Genomic DNA, 9,081 nt, shown 5'->3' on the forward strand with positions numbered 1-9,081 from the left:
CATGGGTTACAGTTTTTATATTTAACTACGCCATAACTTTGTTGATGAACATCATATGTTACTTCTGATAACGTTTATTAGGAATTATAGGTGAAAAGATGGTACAATAGGACAATATCAGTGATATAATTTATTACATTTAGAACACAATAGATGATGATAGTCCATCATAACACTGTTTCCGTTCTGTGTTGTATTCACTCACTTAAAAACGTTGTATCATGCGTACAAATACAACATTACTATAGTGCATAGAAAACGTGAGTTTGACGTTACATTTTCCTTTCTTAAAAGACAAATAAATCAAATAATAGTTTATAATGGACGTGGCTTAGTGTTTATTGTGTTTTCCCTCACTGTATGTGTCAATGTACTGTAACAATATGTGCCAGTGTGAGTGAATCAAGGCTTAACAACGCCAACAAAATCTGTTCCCATTCTAATCAAAATGTGGTTGTTTGTTCGTTAATATGTCAACATCTACAAGTGAGAAACGGCCACACATAAAGTAGATGTACAGTGGTTTGAATTATAATAGTGTGTTGATATAATATAAACTAGTATTTAATTCGATTCTATTCAATTATTGTGATCGGAAAACTCAAAGTAAGGATAAGTCTAGCCCCCGAAGTTATCGGTTTTGCCTAAAATGCAACAAGCCATTCTTTTACCATCGTTTCCGATTGTTACACTGCCCTCATCGCTATATCTCCCAAGATCATCATCTCCCTTCTGCTATTCAAATGTAATGCTCCTAAAACAAGTTGTACTATTAAAATCAAAAATAAAAACATATTTATGGCATCACGAAACAATCTCCCGTCAAGCACACCCTCACTAGTTAAAGGATAATGGTCGCGTGTAGCGTGGATTTGATTTTCATGTAACGAACTGTGTAATTTACACGTGTTGTATACGTTGCTATGAGCCCTTCAACATGCCCGAGGGCAAAGGGTGTTTCGTATTTCAATTTCAATTTCAAGTAAACATAAAATATTACGATTAGTTACTGCCAATAAAATCGTGGTCTGTGACCATAAACTTCCGGCGATCACGCCCACCCAGGGCTTCGTTTTCTATTTTATTGCAGTTGTATTCTAGCCTCTCATTGTCTACTTGATGATCTCTTCACCAGCTCGTCTTTCCTTTAGCATTCCACGTCAGGATCTGTCTGATAGTGTTTCAACAGTGTGTGATCTATCCATCACCATCTTTTCTACCAATTTCCTCTTCTGCTTGTACGTGTGCTCTCATCCATAGATTATAGTTGCTGATCGTGTTTGGCCAGGGGAATCTTCTAAGACAGTTAATGATGAAGGTCTACGCTTTATTGATGATGTTTTTGTCTCTCTCCAGGTCTCAGAGAAGAGCTGTCTTTACATTGGAGTTAAAGAATTCATTTTTGTCCTTTGCATTAGCACTTTTGATTTACAGATGTTTTTGAGTTGTAGAAAAGCTGCCCTTATTTTGACATGTGCATCTCTGTCACCGTGTTTTTCATTGGTACTCAACTCTATTTCTTCAAGGTTGATGCTATCAAGTGTTTGTATTGTTCATATTGAACAATCCTTTCCTGGCACATACAATATGTTTGCCTGGTGCACTCCTAATTACTAATTAAAAATATTGTTCATGTGAAAGCAAATATTCATTATGAAACACATATTTAACGAAATGTTTCATAATTAAGCCATGATTTTATTTTCTGGTGATGGACTCATGCAATTCTGAAAATAAAATGAATATGTCGCGTGTATTTCATTTCGTAGCTATCCGCCTCAGATTAGTATAATACAGTGTGCCATTCAGTTCCTGGGTGTTGGACTGGATTTGTCTCTTCTACCCAAGCGTCATTCAATATTAATATGGAGACACCACGTGATGGCGTGATTTGAATAATGGATATTGTGTACCACATTTACTATACACTACTGTGTAGGTGCTTTAAATTTGTTGCTCACTGATGTAAGCTACATACTGTTGATTGATCATTGGTGATTCCGTCTGCAACACAGGCATGAAGTGTGTTAACACTCTTTACCACACGGGGAAATGTCGGTGTCATTGAATGCGACATTTTGTTTTATTTGATAGTAGTAGTTATATGAACAAAAGCGGGCAGTTTTAGCGACCCTCCCCACAGGTCAATTTTTCGTCATACCCAACGTCTCCCAAAGAGGTATGATAACGTCTGCCCAAGAGTTGTTTGCTGTGTTTGGGGGACCCGTGTCAAAGTGTGAAATGATTGGTTCGCCTCCTATATCCACTAATTCGTGTGTAGAACGGTATACCACACTAAGCAATGGTGATATTAAATCTTGTCACAGGATTACTGAAAGTGCAAAATTGTGTTATCAGGGTAATTACATAATAAGTGACATTTCCATCTTAAAAGCGCGACCCAATATCAATTACAAACAGTGATCGTCAAATAAAGTTTATTAAATCTTTTAGTAATTTTTTCCCATGTGAGATTAAGATTGAATAAACTAAACTGCAATTGGCAACCAATATATTGATGTAAAATTTAAAGTGTTCAATTTTTCGACGCATCATCCTCGTATGCAACTATATATTGTACATCACTCCACCCCATGCAGCGGCAATGTACCGGCGTGAATGTAGTACTCAGCCCTAGGCGAGGAACGATGTTCCTGCTAACAGAAAGTGTGATTTTCAGACCTAGCCGGATAACATATGTCATTCGTACTCTGTAGTTAGTTTAACTGTTGTGGATCACTGCAAACGACCAAAACAAGTGTCAGCTTGGAAAACAATTATTTTAAATACAACTAATATGTATTTTTACTACAGTTGATATGACAGGACAAGGCATATTAGAGAGTAATACTGCATCATAGGGGATTTATTCCCAGTGGTAATTTTTTGCTTTGGAAAGCAGCTTGATGAGTGGGTTTTGGAAGCCCGGGTAAAACACTCACTTGGAAATTGCGAACTTAGTCAACATGAAACTGAATTTTATAAATTCATATAATTTGGCATAAGCTCAACTGACGATCTTTATTTTAAAACGGATGGGGGAGGGGTGGAGGTTAATGAGTTGTTTTAGATATGTTTGAAACAGGTCAATGATGGAGCGCTTCTTTATCGTTAATTGGCATCGTTAGCCAAATGATAGGATGACGTATATACATTTGCTGTGTCATCATGTCTTTATCATTTTCTACTTTTGCTGTTTCCTGTGAGAAAGATGAAGTTTGATCAGCAAAACATGCAATTTCAATTAGAACTGGCAAATATAAAACGATCGTTTCCTCTGACGAAGGCCATAAGGTCACGTGATTTGGCCGATGAACCATGAACGGCCCCCTACAAGATTTGTGGGTCACAAATTTCACCTTTTTGTGAATTGTGATTGTGTTTTTTCTCATTAATTGTGGGTGTTGCGGGTACTTAACACCACATTAAATACAGCCAATAACTCCATAGCGTTGTAGTCAAATGTGCTGCGAATTTAAATGTCTCCATATTTTGATTTGAGTTGCAGTGGTTGGTGGAATACTGTATAGTGCCGCTGATAAGCCGTGCATATAACATAGTTTCTACAGAGTGTTAATTCCTCAGCTCCTGTGTCTGCGGAAGTACTATGGGAGATTGCATGATGGGAGTGAAAAGTCTTTGTATCTGTAAAATAATTTTAGAAAAGTGAAAACTAAAGTGAATGTGAAATATAGGTTGGTTTTAAATATTAAATATCATGAAATTTGGATGTAATAATAAAAGGAAATTAAACTGGTATGAAAGTGCAGTAAATTTAGCCGGAATGCAAGGTCAGAATCCAGGGTCAAAATACATCCATCAAGGCGGTTGCAAAGTGTCAACAACTGGATGAGGTGAAAGACTTCGTTTGCAGTTTGTGTGAATGGCCGGGGAGAAAAAATCATGCCAATTCTGTGCTTCAGTAACAATATTTGCTACTTGTTTGTGCAATGGAAAATAATACAAGAAATTCTGCCAAAAGACATGTCTTTCTAGTAAACAAAACAACCTTGGGAGGTTTATCTTGAGAAATTGAGAAGACGAAAAGCCCTTGGGACAGTCATTGTGAAATAATGGACATGCTTCGCCAGGGTATCAGGGTTATTTTGATTATTTGAAGATGGAAACTGATGCTTTATGGAAGAGCAAAGTTAAATGTCATTGGCATAGTAATGACGTTTTTAGAGGGGTGACTCGCTAGAAGTATTCGCCGTGACTCCAGACTTTTCATTCAGGTTTATACAACACTTACTTGTTACTATCCATAAGGTTTAATGTTTTGTTTGTATTTGCACAATGTGAATGAGGGGTCTATTGTCAAAACATATACAGGTGCTTGTATGCCTACTGAAACTATACAAAATTCGACCAATGCACATCTGTTTCATGTGTTAAAAGAATGTTGCGATATTCTCATGGAATTGTTAAAGGGCGACAGTCGTCGTGCCGCGTCCTGTTCGATATGGGACTTATAGCGACATATACAATGCATGTAAAATACATTGTTTTTTACATGAAATTTGAACACGCGCTGCGCGACGACCACCATGCTTTAAATCTTGGTATCATTTCCAACTGTCACCAAACTGTACGTTTTGACGACTCGTATGTACTTCTGGGACTTGTAATACTTTTCTGGGAACTGTACAGCAAATCGCATATTTTCCTTATTAATAGTTCATAGTTTTTCGAAATTTCACTTTTTATTTTTCATAATAATTTACAGTAATAACATATTTTTCCGATTGTGTGCATGACAGCTTTGCCCACACACAATAAGACAGGATGATATGTACGGATATGTGTGAGTATGTTTCATGGATTAATAGGCCACTCCTTTGCTTCAATTCCAACTACATCTCTGGAAATATCACTGACGCTGTTTATCATCCATATTTTGATATCCCACATTGTGTCGATTGTGTATCTGGAAATTCTAACTACTATCTCACAAAATTTGACCAGCCTTTCTTCTACCAGTCATTTAAGTCAACTCCCATATTGTCCTTCTCAGTGAAGGTTACTGCAGATATATTGTAAATTACACAGATGTAACATTACAATACATTTCCCTTCACATCCCCTTGTATTATATAACAATCTTTGAGCTGAGGCAGTTATGGTTCTACAATCATCACCAGTTCTCTTGTTTTATAGTTGTTATCCAGTGACTGATATCCACACTAAGAATGTCGTGAGTTACTGGAACGAGGTTACGAATAAGTTAAAAAGAATAAATGGCATGGTTGTTGACAAGCTGCAGGGCTAACTGGACGAGCTTATGTAGGATGAGATACGGCCCAAAAAATTGCTATTCCTGTCATATTTATATATCCTCACGTATAGATATACTCAACATGTACAGATTTAGGAGAGAACAAGCAACGATTGGCTCGCGACGAATTATACCAAAAGAAGTATATTATTAACTATGAAAAGGAATATAAATCTTTCAAATGAACATTTAATACAGTAGCAATGGAGAAAACTCTTATTGTGAAAGAAACAAGGGGGCTCTGTAAATGGATCCGTCGAAACCTAATTCTGATGACGATTGCAAATACTGTCTAAAATATCACAGATTCGCCAAATAATGACACATTGGTTGATGGGAAATTATATCAGATTTGCTAGATCCAAGCAAAAATGTAAATTACAGTGAAAGGAGGGAGTCAGTGACCGAACGGACACACACAACACAATGTGTTATAAGTAACTTGTTGGATCATGATCTGTATATTTACATGTTTGGGTTGCCAATAGTACAAAAAAAATAATAATACTTCAGATGGGAAATTTTATTGAAACTCTTTTCAGCTATAAAAAGTATAAGTGTTGAAACCTGGTAACATATAACATGTTCCCTAGATTTATGGTATGGTTGTATATTGATTGTAATAATAAATCCCAAAACATGATTCTATGATATGAATATAATGTCATTCACATTAAACTGTTTACATGAACTCTCCACCTCCCATGTCATTTACGGGATCTTGCTGGCACTTACCAACTCCAGCAACATATACGGTACATTTACACTACATTGCTGAAACTCGACACCTCCATCGGCATGTACAGTACTGTCTTGGCACTCGAAACCTCCAAAGACATTTACGGTACCTTACTGGCATTCGCCACTTCCAGAGACATCTACAGTACCTTGCTGGCACTGCTCACATGCAGAAACATTTACGTACCCTGCTGGCATTCGCCACCTACAGCATAGTTTACGGTACCCTGCTGGCATTCGCCACCTCCAGCAAAGTGTATGGTACCTTGCTGGCATTTCACCTCCAATATTGCATTGCACACAAAAAAATAAACAAATGTACTACTTAAAATAAACGACTCCAGCAGCACAAGCAGAAGTTTGCCAGATGAACAAAAATGAACAGAAAATCAAAAGTCATTCCATCCGAACACCTAAACCCTAAAGAACGAATGGTTTATCTTGAGAGTTTCAGGGGCAAGCCTAAAGTACCAACTAATCTTACAGTAGAAGAATGGGTTGAGGATGCAGAAGCTATACACTCTATCAGACAACTCAGTGAGGGGAGAGCAGCCTTTATTGTGGAACACCTGACAGGAGAACCTCGGAGAGATATTTATGCTACAGATGAGGAAGTGAAAGGAGATCCAGATAAGACCGCGCAGTGTTCACAAAAGTATTTGGTGATGGCGATAGTCTGACACATCTTCATTAACAGTTCTTTGGAAACAAGCAAGGTGAGAAGGAAGGTTTAGATGATCTGTCCGACTATATTGCCAAGCATGATCATTTTCTCAACTATAATAGAGAAGCTTAATTAAAGAACCGTTTGGCTGAGGCCTTTCAGGATGATATGTGAAAAATGGAGGCGTAGAGGAATGGATATTAAAGGCAAAGTCTGAAGTAACAGTTCGAGAAGAAGTCGCAGTTGATGGTGAAGGTAAGGAGATGGTTATGCAGCTTGGAATACAAATAGCCAACCAGCAGAAGCAGATTGATGCTCTCATAAAGTTGGCCCAAAGTAATCCAGATGGCAGAAGGCAAAGTGCTACCATTGTACCATTGGTTGTTGGATATCTAGTGCTCTTTATCATTTTCGGCGTGACTGTCCTAATCGGAGAGAGACAGAGTAATTATGCCAACCCTAAGCCATCATAGAGAGGGGATTCAAAGTAGTTTCACCTGTTGCTGAGAACAGTGTGATGGGTGAGAATTCAATGTGGAAAAGAGCTCAATCAAAGATAGAATGATGGGACAATGTTCACAATTGACGGTGAGGCTGGGACAGACTGATGTCAGCTGCCACCAGCGTCACTGAACATTTCTGAACATTTCTTCAATATACACCACGCTCATGAAGGAGAACTGGTAGATGTGAGTTCATTCATCAGTATATCAAGCTCTCAAGTCTTGAATATTCCTTACTTAGTTTATGTGGAACTATCACTGACAGTTTTGGGCCTGATCCTTCTAAATTTAGGTTTCTTAGTAGTCAGAGACCTGTCACACACCCGTATTGAAAAATACAAAAGAAAAGTACCTGTTGTGATTGGTTCTAATATTTTCTGTGATGTTCGAAAAGTGTTGCTTGACAAATTTGGTTGTACATTTCCTGAGGTATTTGGAAATTCCATAAATAAGGGCGACAAACTATTCCACCATGCTGTGGAACTATATGTCGACATTATGGTTATGAAACATAAGGAGATAATCACTAGTTTGGTGCAATTGGCTGGGAGAAGACCAGTTTTGATTTCTGCCAAAACAGTCAAAGTAGTTGCGCATCAATGAGGCCCACGAAAGGGGACAGACTTCTGCGAAGGTGGCCATGCTTCAAACGGGTAGGCCATGTCTAGTCTTTGGGAGTTCTTCCATTATGTCAGATCATTCTTCCAATCATCACCTTTTCTTGTGACATCATGGAGTGAGTGTATCTCATCTGCAAAAAAACTAATAATAGTCAGGTCTGACTTGATATGGAGCACAAGCTCTAACCACATGGTTTGGTCAATGCATCATTATTTGCTGATATATACCAGAACCTAATTTGATCAGACTTGGGAAGATGAAATAAACATTCTTACCTTTCTCATTTTAATCCCAAACTGTTTGCAAATGCAGGTGATGTTTTGAAAGCAAACAAAGTAAGTAATATAGTAAACAACATTATAATACAACAATCACAGTTGGAAGCGTACAAATCTGCGTTTGTAATTATCTCCATATCTGCACTGGTTAATAAAAAGATCGAAAACTGTTAATCCGGTTTGGCAAAAGCAGTGTACAGTACAACATGCATTTTCAATTGACATTGCATATCAAACTGAGCACACTTATATTAGACACTCATTACTGCAATACAATATGTGTATGTTCTGTATTTAAAATGTCGTTAGGCATTGACAGTCATATTATGCCATATCAAGCATCACAAATATTGTGAGGGTCATGTTGCAGAAACGTTCTAATGCATAAACAACATAATAAAGAATGAAAATATCAATGTTTACTACTTTAATTTACGATGAATAGAGATTATTTTTCTGATATCTCGAACTCAGACAATTATATGAATTATATACAAAATCTTAGGAATATTTCACACCGTGTAAAACAAAAGGTCATCAACAAAATGAATGAAGGAAAAACAAAAATTGTGCAAAGTTTTTCTTCCACCCAGGTTTCGAGACCAGAGGGCTGGTTCGAGTCATGCACGCAGTACATGCTTACTTTGTTGTAATATAATTTAATCACGCGTTTTTTCGATGTTATTCACAGAGTTTCTAATGGTCCAACCGTTATAGCTTTACGTTATTCGTTTTAATATTTGAAAGCACTTCCAATTCACAGGTCCGCCATTCTTTGGATATTAGACGTCACCTGATAAGTAGGGGAATAAAAGACCAGCAGAATGCCATCACCAAACTAGTCGCATTTTAAATGTGAAATATTAATGTGAACTATTCATGAAATAAATAATTTATGTAGAGTGTAAATCGAAACAATACAGAGGAAACGTCCAGCACGAGTCGTGAACTGAAAATAGAACCAACGATGGCGTCCAAGTCTACTCACGCGGATAAACATAA

Source organism: Saccoglossus kowalevskii, chromosome 12 (assembly GCF_978046115.1).
Source record: "Saccoglossus kowalevskii chromosome 12, keSacKowa6.1, whole genome shotgun sequence".
Lineage (NCBI taxonomy): Eukaryota > Metazoa > Hemichordata > Enteropneusta > Harrimaniidae > Saccoglossus > Saccoglossus kowalevskii.